Here is a 20,060-nt window from a genome sequence, read left to right as displayed (position 1 = left end):
TTAAGAAAAACAGACATTGTATATAGATTGAGTAAAGTAATGAGTAGGAGAAAACTGATAGGGTTCAAAGACTGCTCTGTGATACTTGTTCCTTCCTACTCCTTTGTGAATAACCTATAAGAGATACTTTATGCATTCTTCATCATGCACATATAGGGAAATTGTTTCTTCAGTTTACAGAGGAAGCCTATTCACTCTCAAACCTGATTTAAATAACAAGGTAAAAGACATTGAGGTGATGCTGTAACACAATGACTTGAGATATGACTGAATTTGGGAAAGAAATGACTATATTTTTTATATGGGAAGGATGTGAGTCATTGGGGCCAGAGAGAATGCAGTGGTAGGCAACCACTCTGATGGCCTCCAATGAACCCTGCCAGCTCTAGTTTAATGAAGACTGAACTAAATGATTTCCTTCCAATGAATAGAAGGTAAAGATGACAGTGCATGACTCAGATACTAAGTAATAAATGACAGTATGGTATTTTCTCATTTTCTTGCTCTCCTCACCTCTACCTTCATCTTTCTCTTTGAGGGAAGCCATAGGCCATGATGTGATTAGCACTACAGAAAGGCCAACACTGTAAGTGAACTTAGAATCAGATCATCAAGCCTTAGGCAAAGTTTGAGATGACTCTAGTCCATACCAACAGCTAGACTGTAAACTCATGAGGGACCCTATGCCAAAACCACCTATATTTGCTAGTCCTGAGTTCTTAAAACTTAGAAAAACTCTTGAGATAATAAATAATCGTTCAGCTATAAAAGTATATATGGTATAAAACTTGGAGGAAATGTATTACATAGTAATATATAACTAATATAACCATATAAAATTGAATGCAGCAAATCCTAATAGAGAGATTAGCAGATTTAAATTTCAAGTTCATCAAAAATTATCATCTAACTTGATCACTATTATATGTAGTCAGTCAAAAAGAGCCAGTGTTTGCAGATAATGGCAAACACTTTCAACCAATGGATACTGGTTTACAATAAAGCAAATACTTTTAGCTAATAAATGTTCCAAACATTATTTGGACCTACGAGTTGTCTAATTCTTTGGCCCTATTTTTCTCTTTTAGTATGTATTACAGTTAATACATTGGCTGTAAAAAATAGTGCACAGTGATAATATTAGAGGAATCTTCTGTAAGATGATCAAAGAAACATGATGTAGGTCAGTGGGAAATTAAACAGAGTGGGGAATTTTAACAGTATTATAATTCTACATTCCAAAGATGCATCCAATACAATTAAAGGACATAATCCAGTGCAAAATAAAGCATATCATGTAAATAATTTATTATATAATAATTCTAGGTGGGGATACTTAAGTTCTGATTATCAGATTAGTTCAGTCTCTCAGATCCATAAAATTGTACCAGTTTCAACTGGAGAGAATTTCATAAACGTCCATACACTTTCTGCTTTCAATCAGCTAGCAATACAGAAGAAACATACTTTTCACACCATTTCAACACTGCTGCTTCTGGTCCTGGCCATATTCCAAGAATGGAAAGATGAAAGAAAAAATTTTCACCATGGTTTTTGAATCTTAGTACCTGAGGGTTGGTTCCTGTTCTTAAGAGAGGATCAGAAGAATTTCATTCTGGCATCCTGTTTCACTTGGTTCCTGTTCTTAAGAGAGGATCAGAAGAATTTCATTCTGGCATCCTGTTTCTTGTTCTTCTTAAATAATGTGTCCTGAAATGAGCAATAGGTCCTAAGATTCTTAAGAGCCAAGGCAATTATAAAGATAAATTCAGACAAAACCTCAGTATTAGGATTAGTGTGTAAAATTCTATATAAAAAGTTTTAGCTATAGTTTAAGAAAGAAATGGAAAATGGCAAGATAAAGTTCACCAGAACTTTTAACACTATTTTTTTTCTCATGTAATTTTTCATGTATTTTCCATCCAAATCTTCATCAAGTGAGGCCACGCACCTACAGTTCCTTGAAGGCTGCATTTGTTTAGTCTTTGATACTTATTAATATATCATCTCAAGTTGTTTGAATGAGACATTAATATATAAAGAAAAGTCTTTGAAAAGAGTTCACATGCATTTGCTCTCTTGATGTTGCAACCTAGAGTTGTCCCAATCTGCCTCTTAATTGAAGACTTTTTATAACATCAACAACACTCCAGATTTTCACAAAAGTTTTGTTATCCACACACAAGGATCTTTCTTTAAAAATATTTTTTATCAATGTAGTAAATCTAGCATGCATATATTCATTAAATGAATGCAGATATCAAGTCATAAAGTCAAATGGAAGAATGTCAGCTTGCCACCTGATGCTTACAGGCAAATTTGAGTTTGCTTGATGATTATAGGCAAACTTGAGTTCAGTCACACAAGCAACTACCAGAGTTGATTTTGGTGACACTAAATCACCAGTATATTTATTGTCATTTTTATTGTCTTTCTACTTGTGAGTAGTGCCATTCTCTCAAGCCAATAAGATATGTCTACAGTTGATTAAGTGATGTTTTGCACATGGACTTCAGGTTTAGAGGAGCTAATATTTTATGGAAGGCTATATTGACAGAAACTATCATGTGAATAGTCCAGGTAGTTTAGACAACAGCTTTTTAAATGGACTCCACATCTCATTCCCTTCCACTTAGAGTATCACTCTAACTCCAGTGCAGTCATACCGCCCATGCCAGTCTCAATTCACTTGATCTCACTGCAAATGCCAACCCTTGGAACACCTCTCACACCAATATATTGAGCCCCATTCTTTGGAGTTTTCACTTCCTTCTTTCAGAGCTTCCTCTACAAGGACTGGCCACAGTTACTACCAGAGAGAAAAGGAAACAACCTGTTAAGGTTACCTCTTTTCCCTGTATTTGGTTTGCATCCCATTGTCTTTTATACTTTACATGCACAGATAAATTGCTTACATATAATAAGTATCTAGGAGTTCAGAAATTCTATTGGTGACATGAAAAACTTTTTAAAATTTTGCCTCAGATATTTATGAATACAGGTTTTCATTAAATCCTGTAAGTCTATGAAAACATGAATAATGATCTCAGAATAATGAAATATGAAATCCAGCTTTTTGAAGCTTGGCACTGAAATTTTGACTAATGTCTCCTGCTCAATCTGGAAGGGATCAAAGAAGGGAAACCAATTTTATTGATGTGAATAAAACTGGGAACCTATGTATCTAAGATTTAGAACAACCTCAGATTCTGTCACTTTACCCCTTTGGGCAAGAAACTTTTTTCAGGACCTCAATTTCCTGATTTTCTTATATCTACTAAGAAGGCTTGTCTAGATTATAGACTTTAGTGTATGTCAAAATCAACTGTGGTATTTGTTAAGAACATATTCTTAAAACCAAACCACAGAACTTTGGATTAAATGGGTGTGCAGCAAAACCTAGGAATCTTGATTTTTATAAATTCCTTAGATTAGAGACTATGCTTTGAGTCAAGATGGCAGAACAGAGGAGATAACTTTGCAGGTTTCTCCACTGTGTGAAACCCAGAAAGAAAGTAGGCAGCTTTTTAGTAAAAGGACTGTGGTGTGTCTTGGTACAGAAAGATCAGAGATCAAAGACACTACCAGACTGAACCAGAAGGTGTGCTGCACAATACTCTTGTTGGGGAAAGAATCATGTCTATCCCAGCAGCCCATGGAGAACATAGGAAGAAGACATCTTGCAGTTTCATAGCAGTGCTGGCCGCTATGGATGCTGAGTCCTGGCAAACCCAAGCTGGGTCCAAAAAACTGGCGTGAAAAACCCACACCACGTGTCATATAGTGTGCCTAAGAGGAAAGGAGAAAATCATATGCAGAGAAGGTTTTACACAGGGTAATATAGATTATGGCAACTTACCAGGCACTCTACCCCCTCTTGTGTTCTATGGCTCACAGGACCAGCTGGGAGGGAGATACCCTAACAGGAATTGGAAAGGGTAGAGATGGGAGTAAGTGAATTTGGAGTCTGAACCCAGAGTCCAGGACAGGTGGGGCCCATAGATGACAAAGGGGGCAAAGGATTGACTCCTCTGCTGCATTAGTGGAACCCAAGGGAAATCCCTGGGTTACCATCTCCCAGCTGGGAACTGGAGGTGCACTAACTTAAAATCTTCATACCAATCTCCATTCAACAAAAATCCTGGAGCCTACCTAGAGCTAAACCCACTTTCAGAATACAAATATCACACTCTAGCCCACTGCCCCAACTCAGCCAAAAGATTAGTTGAGGTTTTCATAACTCCAAATGGCAACTTGACAAACAACTGTAAAAGAGGAAGGATTTGGCAACCTACAGCCAATACTTTCATACATACTACATACCACAAGAAGAAATGGAAAGAAAGACATTTGGGAACTGACAGCAAACACATACTCCCATTGACAATCTTGGGTCACTGCAGCAGAAAGAATTCCTTAACTTTTCATAATGAACGTTTTTGCTGTTGTTGTTTAATTGTGAAGTGAATGATACATGGACACTTAAAAAATTTGTCTCTTCTTTCTCATTTCTAACATTTTTTGAAGGCAGTAATTTTTCAAGGTTCAGTGTTATGAGGGCTGTTTCATTAGTATGTTTGGTTTTGTTTTATATAATTGTGTGTGTATATATATATATATATTTCTCTCACTTAGCTGTTTCCCTTGATTCTATTTATCTCTTCTTCTACTAACATACAAAGTCTATTGTTCTTTCACTTTTCCTTTAATTTTTTACTTTTATTTTCTCTCCTCCTTGTCAAAATTATGACATCCTACATCTCTTCTGCATTCCCCTCTCCCCTTCTTCACCTTTTGAAATTCAAACTGTTTTGCAAACTTACTGTGTTTACTATTGTGAATACTTAACCAGATCATTTCTATTTATTGTGATAGTTAACATTGTATATGTTATACCAGGCAATATTTGGTTTAATTCTCCATATTATTTGCATTGGTTGTTGTTATTAATTATCTCTCTCTAAATTGTGTGGTACTGGAACCTCAGGGATACTGTAAGTCCAAAAGGTAGAAACTCCACATCTATCCATAATGATAGATGGGAAAACATAAAAACCACTTGAAAAAACAAGGCAACAAACCATCCCAAACAAACCAAGATACCTCAATAACAGAAAACACTAATACCTTAGTGGAAGAACTGTCAGATAAGGAATTTAGAAAGCTCATAGTTAAACTGATCTGTGAGGTAAAAGACAGGTAAGGAGTGAAATCAAAGAGAAAACATACAAAGTGAACGTCACTCCAAAAAAAGATATCAATTCTGAAAAAAATCAAACAAAAATCACCAAAATAAATCAGTCAATAAACTCAATTAAAAACTGAATGGAAAGCATTTACAACAGAATAGACTACTTGGAAGACAAACATTTCGGGCAAGGAAGAAAAAAATATATAATCTTGAAAATAAAATTGACCAGAAAGAAATATGTTAGGAGACCATGAATAGAACTTTCAAGAAATATCAGATAACTAAAAAGACCTGATATAAGATTTATCAGGATAGATGAATGGTTAGAGACATAAACCGAGAAACGCACAATCTTTTCAACAAAATAATGTTTAAAAAATTCTCAAACTTTAAGAATAAAATGAAAAAATATATACAAGAGGCTTATAGGTCTCCAAATATACAAAATTACAACAGAGCTACATCAAGGCACATTATTATGAAAATTTCTAACATAAAGAATAAGGAAAGAATCTTAAAAACTGCCAGAGGTAAAGAACGGGTCACATTTAGAGGGAAACCAATTTGAATTTCAGCTGATTTTTCAATAAGGGCACTAGAAGTTAGGAGATCTTGGAATAATATATAACAAGCTCTTGGATGAAATAGATGTGAACCAAGAATAATATACCCAGCAAGATTAAAGTTCAGATTTCATGAACATTTGGACTTCAAACCAAAGTTAATCAGCAGGAAAAAAGGAGGACATTTTATACTGCTTAAGGGAATTATACAACAACAACAAAAACTGACAATCATAAACACTATACCCCAAATCCTGGAGGATCAATGTACATCAAACAACCCCATGTTTTCAATATGAAGAATAAAATAGGACACAACACAATAATATTGGGTGATTTTAACATGCGTCTCTCACCACAGATAAATCACCCAAACAAAAACTACAAAAAGAAGCTACAGAGCTAAAAAGTATAATCAATAATTTAGACTTAACAGACATTTATAGAATATTTCATCCAACAATGACTGAATGCACTTTGTTCTTAGCAGCACATGGATCCTTCTCTAAAGTAGACCATATCTTAGGCCACAAAGAAACTCTTAGCAAATACACACAAAAAAGTGAGAGAATACCTTGCTTTTTACTAGATCATAATGGAATGATATTAGAAATTGGCAACAAAATAAATAATAGAAGCTACTCTAAAACTTGGAGATTAAATAATATGGCACTGAATGATCAATGGATAGCAGAAGACATCAGGGATTATATATATATATATATATATATATATATATATATATATATATATATATATATATATATATGTAAATGTGAATAGCAACACAACAGATCAAATTCTGGGACACTATAAAGGCAATTCTAAGAGAAAAGTGCACAGAACTGAGCTCATTCATAATAAAAAGTAGCAGACTTGGGGGCACACACCAGTAATCAAAGCAGTTTGGGAGGCTGAGGCAGGAGGATCACGAGTTCAAAGACAGAATAGGCAATTTAGCAATGCCCTAAGCAACATCGAAAGTCACCATCTCCAAATAAAATATAAAAGAAGGCTGGGCATGTAGCAACCCGATTAATTGCCCATGCGTTCAATACTCAGTATCAGGAAAAGAATAGAGAGTCATCAAATAAATAATCTACCATTATATCTTAAGGCCCTGGAAAAAGAAAAACAAATCAGCACCAAAACCTGTAAAACAATAGAAGACAGAAAATAATTAAAATTAGAGCTGAAATCAATGAAATTAAGACAAAAAATTAAAAATCAATAAAACAAAAAGTTAAAAATAAATAAAATTGATAAATCCTTAGCCAAGCAAACTGAGAGAAAAAATTCAAACTGAGGGAAAAAATTCAAATTACTAAAATTCATGATGAAAAAACTACAGACACTATGGAAATACAGAGGATAATCAGAAACTATTTAGAAAATTTATACTATAAAACATTAAAAATCTTGACTATACCAACAAAGTCCTAGAGACATACGACTTACCCAAATTGAAAATGAGGACACAGAAAATTTTAACACATTAATTCAAGCAATGAAATTGAAGATGCCATCAAAAACCTACTAACAAAAAAATGCGAGGTCTGGATGGGTTCTCAGTTGACTTGTACCAGACCTTCAAAGAAGAACTAACCTGAATCCTCCTCAAATTATTCCATGAAATAGAAAAGGAGGGAACCCTTCCAAACTCATCTATGAATCTAGTATCACCCTGATACCAAAACCAGACAAAGACACATCAAGAAAAGAAAACACTATACCAATATGCTTGATGAAAATAGATGCAAAAATTCTCAATAAAATTCTGGCAAATTGCATACAAAAACATATTTAAAAGATGCTGCACCATGATCAAGTAGGCTCTATCCCAGGGATACAAGTTTGTTTCAACATACGAAAATCAATACATGTAATTCATCACATCAAAGACAAGAATCACATGATTATCTCAATAGATACAGAAAAAGTAATTGGCAAAATACAGCACCCCTTCATGTTCAAAACACTAGAAAAATAGGGATAATAGGAACATACCTGAACATTGTAAAGAAATATCCATTAAACCTAAGGCCAATATTTTTTAAATGATGGAAAACTGAAAGCATTCCATTTAAAAACTGGAATAAGAGAGAGATGCCCTCTTTTACCATTCTTATTCAACATAGTCCTCTAAACTCTAGCCAGAACAATTAGACAAAAGAAAAAATTTTAAAAGATATGAACTGGCATTTGGAGATCCAGCCCAGACCACCCACACCAGCCCACACAGAATCAAGGCTCTCAATACGCCTGGTTCACCCCTCCCTGAGAGGGGAAGACACTGCCAGAGCTTAGCCTTTGTTGCAGGACTGCCTCTACTGACCACCAGGTTATAGCAGGAAGTCAAGCCCAGTGGTCCATATCCATTCACTCCAACTTAAGCAGGACTCAGATCCAGGATGCAGTAGCATCCATTGAGGAACACCAGCAGAGTCTGGAAGCACTATATCAAGGTGAGGTACAGACAATCTACACGGTACTACAAGATTATAGGGAAGAAACTAGTCTCTCAGATCAACACTGCAAGAAAGGAAGACACATAGTCAGCATAAAAAAACAAGGGAGGAAAGTGCCCCAAACAAACCAGGACACTATTATAACAGAATCCATGTATGGCAAAGTTGATGAAATGTCAGAGAAGGAGTTCAGAAGTTTCATAATTAAATGATCTGTGAATTAAAGAATGACCCAAATGAGCAAATACACACCAACAATGAAATAAGTCAGCAAATACAGGTAGCAAAAGATTACTTCAAGAGAGATACTCTAAAAAATAAAAAAGTCAGAAAACCTTAAAATGAAGGATACAATAAATCAAATAAAAGCTCAATAGAAAGCATAACCAACAGACTAGATCACTTAGAAGAAAGAACATCGGATAATGAAGACAAAGTATACAACCTGGAAAATAAAGTTGATCACACAGTGAAGAGAGTTAGAAACAATGAATAGAACATCCAAGAATTATGGGACAGCATCAAACGACCAAATCTAAGAGTTATTGGGATAGAGGAAGGCACATAGTTTAAAACCAAAAGAATGCAGAATCTCTTCAATGAGATAATATCAGAAAATTTCCCAAGCATAAAGAACAAATTGGAAAACCAAATACAAGAGGCACACAGGAGACCAAATGTACATCCTTCAATGAGAGAATATACTTTCTTCTCAGCAGCACATGGATCCTTCTCTAAAATAGACCATATGCTATGCCACAAAGCAATTCTTAGCAAATATTAAAAACTAGATATATTACCTTGCATTCTATCAGATCATAATGGAATGAAATTAGAAATCAATGATAAAATAAAAAATAAAATCAACTCCAACACCTGGAGACTAAATAATATGCTACTTAATGAACAATGGGTTTCATAAGACATCAAGGAAGAGATTAAAAAATTTTTAGAGGTAAATGAGTACACAGACACAACATATCAAAATCTCTGGGACACTATAAAAGTAGTTCTAAGAAAAAAGTTCATTGCATGCAGTTCATTCCTTAAAAGAAGAAAAAGTCAACAAATAAATGACTTAATACTACACCACAAAGCCCTAGAAAAAAAAAAAGAACAAATCAACACTAGAAGCAGAAGAAAACAGAAAATAATAAAATCAGAGCTGAAATCAATGAAATTGAAACAGAAGCAACAATTGAAAAAACTGAAAGAACTAAAAATTGGTTCTTTGGAAAAAATAAATAAAATTGACAGACCCTTAACCATGCTAACAAAGAGACGGAGAGAGAAAACTAAAATCACTAACATATGTGATGAAAAAGGAAATATCACAACAGACACTACAGAAATACAGAAGATAATTAGAAATTATTTTGAAAACTTGTACTCCAATAAAATAGAAAATACCAAAGGCACCGGACAAATTTCTAGAGTCATACAATTAGCCCAAATTGAATCAGGATGATATACATAATTTAAATAAATCAATTTCAAGTTAAAAAATCCCAGGCACTATCAAGAAGTCCACCATCCAAGAAAAGCCCAGAACTGGATGGATACACAGCTGACTTCTATAAGACCTTTAAAGAAGGTTTTAATACCAATGCTCTTTTAATAACAATGCTCTCTAATTTATTTCAGGAAATAGAAAAAGAGGGAGCACTTCCAAACTCATTCTATGAGGCTAATATCACTCTGATTCCAAAACCAGGCAAAGACATATAAAAAAAAGAAAACTTCAGACCAATATCTCTAATGAACATATATACAAAAATTCTCAATAAAATTCTGGAAAATTGAATACAGAAACATATCAAAAAGATCATGCACCACTATCAAGTGGGATTCATCCCAGGGAAGCAAAGTTGGTTCAACATATGGAAATCAATCAAAGCTGAACAAATTGGTGTAAATATATTGTGTATAAAACCAGAGATATGAAAAATTGTTCTTTATATGTGTAATAAGAATTTTGATGCATTCCACTTTCATATATAAATTATATCACATCAATAAACTTAAAGATAAAAATCATATGACCATCTCAATAGATGCAGAAAAAGCATTTAGCAAAATACAGCACCCCTTCATTTTCAAAACACTATAAAATCTAGGTATAACAGAAACATATCTCAACATCATAAAGGCCCCAGGCCAACATAATTCTAAATGGAGAAAAATTAAAGGCATTCCCTCTAAAAACTGAAACAAGACAGGGATGTCTTCTTTCACCACTTCTATTTAACATAGTTCTTGAAACGCTGGCCAGAGTAATTAGACAGAAGAAAAAAATTAAAGGGATACACATGGGAAAATAAGAACTCAAATTGGCACTATTTGCTGATGATATTATTCTAACCTGGAAGACCCAAAAAAGTTCCACCAGAAAACTACTAGAACTAGTAAATGAATTCAGCAAATTATCAGGATATAAAATCAAAACCCATAAATCTAAGGCATTTCTGTGTATCAGTCAGTGACAGATCCTCAGAAAAGGAAACAAGGAAAACTACCCCATTTTCAAAAGCCTCAAAAAAATAAAATAAAATAAAATAAAATACTTGGGAATCAACTTAACTAATGAGATGATAAATCTATATAATGAAAATTACAGAACTCCAAAGAAAGAAGTCAAAGAATACCTTAGAAGATGAAAAGATCTACCTTGCTCTTGGATAGGCAGAATTAATATTGTCAAAATGACTATACTTCCAAAAGCACTATATGGGTTTAATGCAATTCTGATCAAAATCCCAATGACATTCCTCATAGAAATAGAAAAAACAATCATGAAATTCACCTGAAAAAATAAGAAACCCAGAATAGCTAAAGCAATCTTTAGGAGGAAGAGTGAAGCAGCTGGCATCACTATATCAGACCTTAAACTATACAACAGAGCAATAGTAACAAAACAGCATGGTATTAGCACTAAAATAGACTGGTAGACCAATGGTACAGAACAGAGGACCCAGAGACTAACCCATAAAACTATAATTAACTTATATTAGACAAAGGTGCCAAGAATATTCATTTGAGAAAAGATAGCCTCTTCAACAAAAACTGGAAATCCATATGCAACAAAATGAGATTAAACCCCTATCTCTCACCATGCACAAAATTCAACTCAAAGTGGATCAAGACCTAGGAATTAAACCTGAGACCCTGTGTCTAATAAAAAAAAAAAGTAGGCCCAATCTCCCATCATGTGGGATTAGGTCCCAACTTCCTTAAAAAGACTCCTGTGCAACATGAATTAAAATCAAGAATCAATAAATGGGATAGATTCAAACTAAAAATTTCTTCTCATCAAAAGAAACAATCTGTGAGGTGAATAGAGACCATACATCTTGGGAGGAAATCTTTACCCCTTACACATCAGATAGAGCGCTAATCTCTAGGGTATAAAAAGAACTCAAAAGCTAAACACACACACACAAAAAAACAAATAACCCAATCAATAAATGGGCCAAGGACCTGAAGAGACACTTTTCAGATCAATCAACAAAGACATGAAAAAATGTTAATCATCTCTAGCAATTAGAGAAATGCAAATCAAAACCACTCTAAGATTTCATGTCACTCCAGTCAGAATGGCAGCTATTATGCATACAAACAACCATAAGTGTTGGTGAGAATGTGGGGAAAAAGGTACACTCATACACCCATACACCGCTGGTGGGACTGCAAATTGTGCAGCCAATATGGAAAGCAGTATGGAGATTTCTTGGAAAATCAGGAATGGATCCACCATTTGACCCAGTTATCCCTCTCCTCAGTCTGTACCTAAAGTACTTAAAAACAGCATACTACAGAGACACAGCCACATCAATGTTTATATCAGCACAATTCACAATAGCTAAACTGTGGAACCAACCTAGATGCCCTTCAATAGATGAATGGATAAAAAAAATGTGGCATATATACACAATGGAATATTACTCAGGAATAAAAGAGAATAAAATCATGGCATTTGCAGGTAAATAGATGAAGTTAGAGAAGATAACGCTAAGTGAAGTTAGCCAATCCCCAAAAAACAAATGCCGAATGTTTTCTTTGATAAAAGGAGGCTGATTCATAGTGGGATAGGGAGTGGGAGCATGGGAGGAATAGATGAACTCTAGATAAGGCAGAGGGATTGGAAGTGAAGGGAGGGAGTATGAGTTATTAATGATGGTGGAATGTGATGATTATTATTATCCAAAGTACGGGTATGAAGATATGAATTGGTGTGAATATACTCTGTATACAACCAGAGATATGAAAAATTGTTCTCTGCATGTGTAATAAGAATTGTAATACATTCTACTTTCATATATAAATTTTTAAAAAAATGAAAGATATGAACAAGAAAAGAACAGCTCAAATATTCCTATATGCTGATGACATAATCCTATACTTAGAAGGCCCCCAAAAATTCACCAGAAAAACTTCTAGAACTCATAGTGGATTTAAGCCAAGTAGCAGGATATGAATTTATCATTTTGCATTCCTATGCACAAATGATAAATTAGCTGAAAAAGAATTAAGAAAATTATCCCATTCATAATAGCCTCAAAAAAAAAAAAACAACTTGGGACTCAATTGAACAAAAGAGGTGAAAGATCTCTACAATGAAAATTACAGAACATTACAGAAAGAAATTAAAGAATATATTACAAGATGAAAAATCTACCGCTTTCTTGGATAGGCAGAATTAATATTAACACACTACCAAAGTGCTATCCAGATTTAATGCATTTCCTATTAAAATTTCAATGACATTCTTCTTAGAAACAGAAAAAGCAGCCATAAAATTTATTTGGATAAATAAGAGGTCCAGAACAGCGAAAGCAATTCTTAGTGAGAAAAGTGATGCAGGAGGCATCACAATTATGGACTTTACACGACAGAGTAACAGTAACAAGACAGCACAGTATTGCCACCAAAACAGACATAAAGACCAATGAAACAGAAGACACAGAAACCCATGTAAATAGACAAAGGCATCATAAACATACTTTGGAGAAAAGACAGCCTCTTCAACAAATGGTATCAGGAAAACTGGAAATCTAAATATAGAAGAATGAATTTTAACACCCATCTCTCACCCTGCAATAAATTCAATTCAAAGTGGATCAAAGACCGAGGCATCACACCCCAAACCCTATATCTACTAGAAGAAAATGTAGGTCCACCTCTCCATCATGTTGGCTTAGGAACTGAATCCTCAACAAGACTTCTACAGCATAAGAAGTAAAATGAAGAATTGATAAATGGGATTGTAACAAACTAAAAAGCTTCTTCACTGCAAAGGAAAAAAAAAGTATGAAGAGAGGGACTACAGAATAATAAGAGAAAATCTTTGCCACTTGCACCTCCAACAGAGCATTAATCTTCAGGATATTAAAAAAAAATTCAGAAAAGTTAACACCCCAAACCACTATTAATCCAGTCAATAAATGGGCAAAGCAACTAAGGAGGCACTTCTCAGAAAAAAAATATGAATGCTCAAAAAATATGTGAAAAAAATGTTCAACATCTCTAGCAATTCAAGAAATGCAAATTAAAACTACACTGAGATTCCATCTCATTCCAGTCAGAATGGCCACAATCAAGTACACAAGTAACAATAAATGTTGACAAGGATGTGGGAAAAGGGTACTCTCAGACATTGCGTGGGACTGCAAATTGATGCAACCACTCTTGAAAGCAGTATGGAGATTCCTTTAAAAAACTAGGAATGGAAGCACCATTTGACCTGCTTATTCCACTCCTCAGTATATTAAAATCAGCCACTTCAGTGATGAAGCCACATCAATGTTTATAGCAACTCAATTCACAATAGCTAAGCTATGGAACCAACCTAGGTGCCCCCTTCAACAGATGAATGGATAAAAAAAAATGTGGTATATATGTACATGGAATGTTACTCAGCCATAAAAAAGAATGACTTTATGATATTTTCAGTAAATGAATGGATCTGGAGACTATCATGCTATGTGAAATCAGCCAATCCCCCCCAAAAAAAACAAAGGTCATGTGTTTTCTCTGATATGTGTTTGCTATCACACAACAAGGGGCAGAGAGAGAAGAGTTCAGTGGATTAGACAAAGGGGAATGAAGGGAAGGGAGGAGGGACAGGAACAGTTAAGTCTGTGGTATGAATCTGACACATCTTCCCTATGTATATACATAAATTTACCACTGAACCTTTATGCCTTGTACAACCACAAGACTAGGATCTCAAATAGAATAAGATATATACCATGTTTTTATAAACATGTCAAAACCAGCAGATTTCAAGAATAACTTGTGGCTTTACTCTTAACCACATACTATCTTAGGCCAGGTATAGCGTTCTGTTCCCTGCCACAGGCTTCGGCTTGAACATATAGCTGATGTGAGTCCTGGGTAAGATCTTTCTAGCAACAGAGAAAATGCCATGAAAATAACTCCAAGCTATTAGCACCTCATTGTCCAATCACCTGATCTGTCCTCACTTCTCTTCACTCTTGGATAGTCACTGATCAGGTGTGAAACTGATTATTTTTAAATGGCTAAAATGAAGAAAGTGTAGATTACAATTCCCTCATGGGCAGCATAGATTTTCTTTCAAATCCTTATAGTGTAGGGGCAAGATAATGTTTGGTTTTACTTAACCAAAAGACTTAAATATGAAAGGTCTTGAAATCTTTTATGGAGTATTAGAGAGAAAGAAATAAAAAAGAGTTGAACCATTGCAGTTATCAAAAGCATTTTCTATATAGTATTTTTGTGTATATCTCCATTATTTCAATGAATAATTTCTTGCTATTTAAATGGAAATAAAATGAGCATAAAGATCTTCACTGGAATTAGAAAAAGAAATTTTTTTACCAATATTATTGCAATGATGTTAAAATCATTTGAAACATACACAATTTCCAGGACCAACTTTATCAATAACTATAGAAAAGAGAGGAAAAAGACAGAAAATGTCCCTGAAGTATCCAAAGAATGATCAGAAAACATGTGATTATCATTTTCTAAGATTTCGTAGTATATAAACTGCTTTATTGTACATTCACAAAATCCAAATTAAAGTGTTTCAATTTTAACTAAAACCTTGGTGGTGTTGTGTTAAAAGATCTCAGTTTTAGTTTCTGTCATGTATTAGAGAAATAATTTTAGGAAACTCTCTTAACCTTTTGAATATTTTTCTCAGCTAAAACATGGAAATAACAAAGCATTCCAAGCAAGGTTATTACAAACATTAAAGAACCAATATAAATAAATGCACAATGCCAACAATAAGACATGTTATAAATACAATATTAGTCAATTACTATCATTAACACTTACTATTTGGATGATATAAGTAAAGAGACAAACACTTATTAAATGGTGGCAAAAGCCAAAAAATGCCTTCAAAAGACATACAATTTTTAAAAATAGCTCTATTTTTTCCATCCTGAATCGTTAAAGCCAAGATAATAATAATCGTAAAAAGTTCCATGGTCTAATGAGAAAACTATTTTTTACATTAAAGCCAAAAATACTGTAAAGACCAGATGTTGCATCCACACTAGTAGTCGTTCAAAACAGAAACAAACTTAAATGCAACAAATCTTACCTCTGGAGGATAATCTAATCCCTGTTAACTCATAAAGATCCTATTCATTGGCAGAGAGTCTTTTAAAAATACTTTTAGTTGTAGATGAACACAGTACCTTTATTTTATTTTTATATTTATATGTGGTGCTGAGGCTCAAACCCAGTGCCTCACACGTGTCAGCACTCTGCCACTGAGCTACAACCCAAGCCCCTGGAAGAAAGTCTTAAAGCTGAGGCTTAAGAATGAACAGAAAGTGCCAAGAACCCCATTTCCTCTCCTTAAATCCTCATTCCCAATCACTTAAAGGTAGCTAATAATTTTCTTTGCACTGGAGCCAGCACAGGACTTAAAATTATACAGAGTTTCCTAACATATACCTTGACTAGTTTGAATTGACAGAAGTTAAGTGAGGAGTTGTATCAAAATCTTCTGGGCAGCTTTTTTTCAAATCACCCTCCCTTCCCCACTTACTTGTCCCCAACAATGCTAACGTTCTAATACACACAGAAAGGCACGTACTCCTAAAGGAAAGTAACATATTATCATCAGGAAGAAGAGTGGTTAAATTGAGCTGTTTTAAAATGTTCTAGGTCATTCCTGCACACCTCTTCTTCCATCCTCACTTTCACAACTATTAGTATGACAAATTAGAAGATACTCAGCCTAGACTTTCATGTGATCAACAGTCTTTTGAGGATGATTCCTTTTAAAAACAAAAACAGTGCTTTCTATACAAAATATGATAGTACCAAAACTATATTCTTTTTCCTTTAAAAATGAACACCTGCATTATTTAAGTATCAACAGAATCCGAATAGTGTGTGAAACTGATGAATTTGTTTTAAAAAGCAGAGAGATAATAGATATCTATGAATATATAGATACATATAGAGACAGTGTTATGGTTTAGATTTGAGGTATTCCCCAAAAGTTCGAATGTGAGATGATGCATAAAAGAGGTGAAATGATTGGGTTATAAGAGCCTCAACCTAATCGGTGGATTAATCCACTGATATTGAATAATTTGATGGTAACTGTAGGCAGGTAGAGTATAGCTGGAGAAGGTGGGTCACTAGGTGTTTCCTTTGGACTTTATATTTTGGCCCCTGGCAAGAAGAGTTCTCTATGCTTTCTGAGTGCCATGTATTAAGTTGCATTACTCCTCCACACCTTTCTGTCCTGATCCTCTACCTCACCTTAGACCAACAGCAATGGAGTTGGCTATCTATGGACTGAAACCTCTTAAGCCATGAGCAATGGCTAAAATTGTTTTTGTCAGGTCTTTTGATCACAGTGGTGAAAAACCTGACTAAAATAGTTACTCAATACCTATATTTACAGGAATGACAAATAGATTACAATTATATAATTGTGTCTATGCTGAACATATATCATTTCCAGTTTTATGGCCCATCCTTCATAGCCATAGAAACTGGCAGAGAAGAATCAGGAAAGGCAAACAGAAACGATGACAATTAGAGGGAAGAAAAAACTTGGGAGACATCCAGAAGGAAAGTTAAATTATCAAACTAAATGTATATAAGTAATATAAAAATGTAATCATTTCTCTACTAGTATTAGTGCAAAATCTGAGTAGATTTATTTATGCAGATTTTATTGACAATGTTTAGTGGACTTAAAAGAAGCTTGCTGATAAGAATGGAGGAGGGTTGTTTATAATTAACTTAAAAGCAAAGACAAAGCCATGACTTTATTAAGCACTTACCACAATCTCAACATCATTTGTTATCACCTACAAAAGGTCAAAGTACTGATTCACTCCATCTGGGGAACAGACACTAGAAGAAGGTAGATCAGATCAAATAAAAGGAAAAAGGATTACATTTTTTTTTTTCAAAATGAGTACTTTCCATGAATGGCTTGGTTTTGTGAAGGAGGAGTGGAAATGAATTAGAATTTTCCAAATATTGAGATTCAATTGCCATAATATGCTTAGAGGCATTATCGTGGAATTGAGTGCCTGGAGGCAGATGAAGGATTTGACCCAATGCCCTTATTCTACAGTCCTCCAACTCGAATCTAATGAACACATACTTATAATTATTTCTCAAATAGTTTTTATCTAATTTTAAAGTGGATAATTTATACCACTTGTATAAAAATGCATTAAGTTTCATTAAAATATTCAGCATTAGTAGAACTTTGAGCAGAATATATTTCTTACAGTTCCACAAAGTCATACATATTTATAATATTAAAACTCTTCAGTTGCTTTAATAATAGAATTCCTATCCCATAGATCTGAATACTAATTTTAATATGCTCCTGTAGTAGAAAGCTATGTGCACAAGAAAATGCATTTGCATTTTATACTTTCTAGTTTTCGCATTCCTTTGTTTTTTATTACATTCTTTTAATTAAACTTTGCTTTTTAGCTGAAAGCTTTTGCCCTTTTTTTCCCCTTTTTCTTATTGCCCCACCATCTTTTAAAGTTAAGAAAAAAGATCTTAGAAGGTATTTGCCACATTCTGTTGAAGATGTCAGGAGAGTATCTCATCTTAGCCTTCCAATGTGTTCTACGTTGTTTTGGCTGGTTTTGTTTCAATGCAAAGCTTTGTCTAATGGGTCATTCATTCTGATGACATAAGTATTTGGGAGCAAACAATCACATGTATTTGTGCATTGGTAATCACTTGTGTCACTTGGAAAATAGATAATTTTAGTACACATTGTCTTCAGCCTCATACTGAATTATAACACCAATTTTCCTTATTCTCCAGCCTGCAAACAGCAGACCATGATACTTATCAGCCTCCACAATTGTTTGTTTATCAAATCTTTTATTTATTTATTTATTTATTTATTTATTTAGTTAGTTAGTTAGTTAGTTTGTTTTAGGGATTGAACCTAAGAGGTGCTTTACCACTGAGCTACATCCCAGTTCTTTTACTCTTTTTTCTTTCTTTCTTTCTTTCTTTCTTTCTTTCTTTCTTTCTTTCTTTCTTTCTTTCTTTCTTTCTTTCTTTTGTTCTTTCTTTCTTTCTTGAGATTGGGTATTACTGAGTTGCTGAGGATGGCCTCAAACTTGCAATCTTCCTGCCTCAGCCTCCTGATTATGACACTGAACTTGATAAAAATGATATCATTTTATAATTAAAATTAATTAGACTTTTAAAAATATATAAAAGGCAAGGACATCTAAGGAATTATCCAGAGATTGGAGTGTAACCAGCCTCTCTAGAGCACATGTAGATGATCCACAAGGGAAAAGAATAAATTTGTCTGATTTCTCTACATATGTCCCTCATGACAACATTTCATCTTCCGAGTTGCTAGGGTTGTTCTGAGGACAAAATGAGATGTTAGGAAAGCACAGATGCATTTTAGAGTGCCAGGTGCCTGCAAGGGTCAATGCAGTTGAGGAATAAGACTGCTTATTAAAGATGTGGTTTTTCCTGGGATGTTTTTATAATAAACATTTTCACATAGATCCTTTGATATATACAGTACAAAGGAGACAAGAGAAGGTCCATATAAAGAATACTCATTAAATTTTAGAGCAGGTATTTTTACCCCCAAAACTAGAGAAGGAAGTTAGGAATGTGGTTTGCAACTGGGTTCAAGACAAAGCTGTCTGCACCTCTAGTGGCTTATTTACCATTTAAGGGTGGGAATGGTCTGCTCTGGCAGGGAGACTGCCTGTCACTCTTGTTGAGAATTATTTATACAGGGTGAATGAGAAATTAACAGACTTTTACAGTCTGACTTATCGTTGGAACAATTTTCAACAGATCATGCATTCTCATAGCTGGAAGGACTGACTGCTCTTGTCTCTCCCACTTTCTCCTTGGTATGCCACTGCATCACACCAATAACTTCCTCTACCATAATAGTCTAACATATAAAATATTTCCAGAGACATCAGATTATCTATGTTGAGTCATCATTTATTCACCATTTGCTAGTTCCATCTAGCTTCTGTGCTAGCTAAGCAAACCTCCCCTTGCTCCTTCTCTACTACATAGAAATGTCCACATTGCCGGTGCAATCTGCAATGATGAGAATAGTGCTCCCAGGTAGAAAAGACATGTCCTAAACCAAAAACTTTCTGTGAGCTTCAAACAAAGTCTCAGGTTGCGTTTGTGAGAGTCAGAAACCTTTACAAACATTCAAGCTCAATAGCATTGCAGTGCAGGTAAGCGTGTGTGTGTGTGTGTGTGTGTGTGTATGTGTGTGTTTGGGTGTGTGTGTTTCTGTATGTGTGTGTTGAGGAGGGGGTCTATGATAAAACACACAGTCCA

At 34.4% G+C, this 20,060-nt stretch overlaps 1 long non-coding RNA gene across 1 annotated transcript in view; it reads right to left on the bottom strand.

Annotated features, from left to right (window-relative positions):
• The window catches only part of LOC144377256 (uncharacterized), a 74,934-nt gene that overhangs the window by 18,568 nt on the left and 36,306 nt on the right, over positions 1 to 20,060 (bottom strand). Inside the window, exon 5 of the long non-coding RNA XR_013438067.1 lies at positions 1,569 to 1,710. This is a non-coding gene — a long non-coding RNA (uncharacterized LOC144377256). The remainder of the gene's footprint in view (positions 1 to 1,568; positions 1,711 to 20,060) is intronic.

This window comes from Ictidomys tridecemlineatus, chromosome 4, assembly GCF_052094955.1.
Source record: "Ictidomys tridecemlineatus isolate mIctTri1 chromosome 4, mIctTri1.hap1, whole genome shotgun sequence".
In the NCBI taxonomy this organism is placed as follows: domain Eukaryota; kingdom Metazoa; phylum Chordata; class Mammalia; order Rodentia; family Sciuridae; genus Ictidomys; species Ictidomys tridecemlineatus.
The sequence above is the reverse complement of the archived record's forward strand: the minus strand, read 5'-3'. Positions and strand labels throughout refer to the sequence as shown.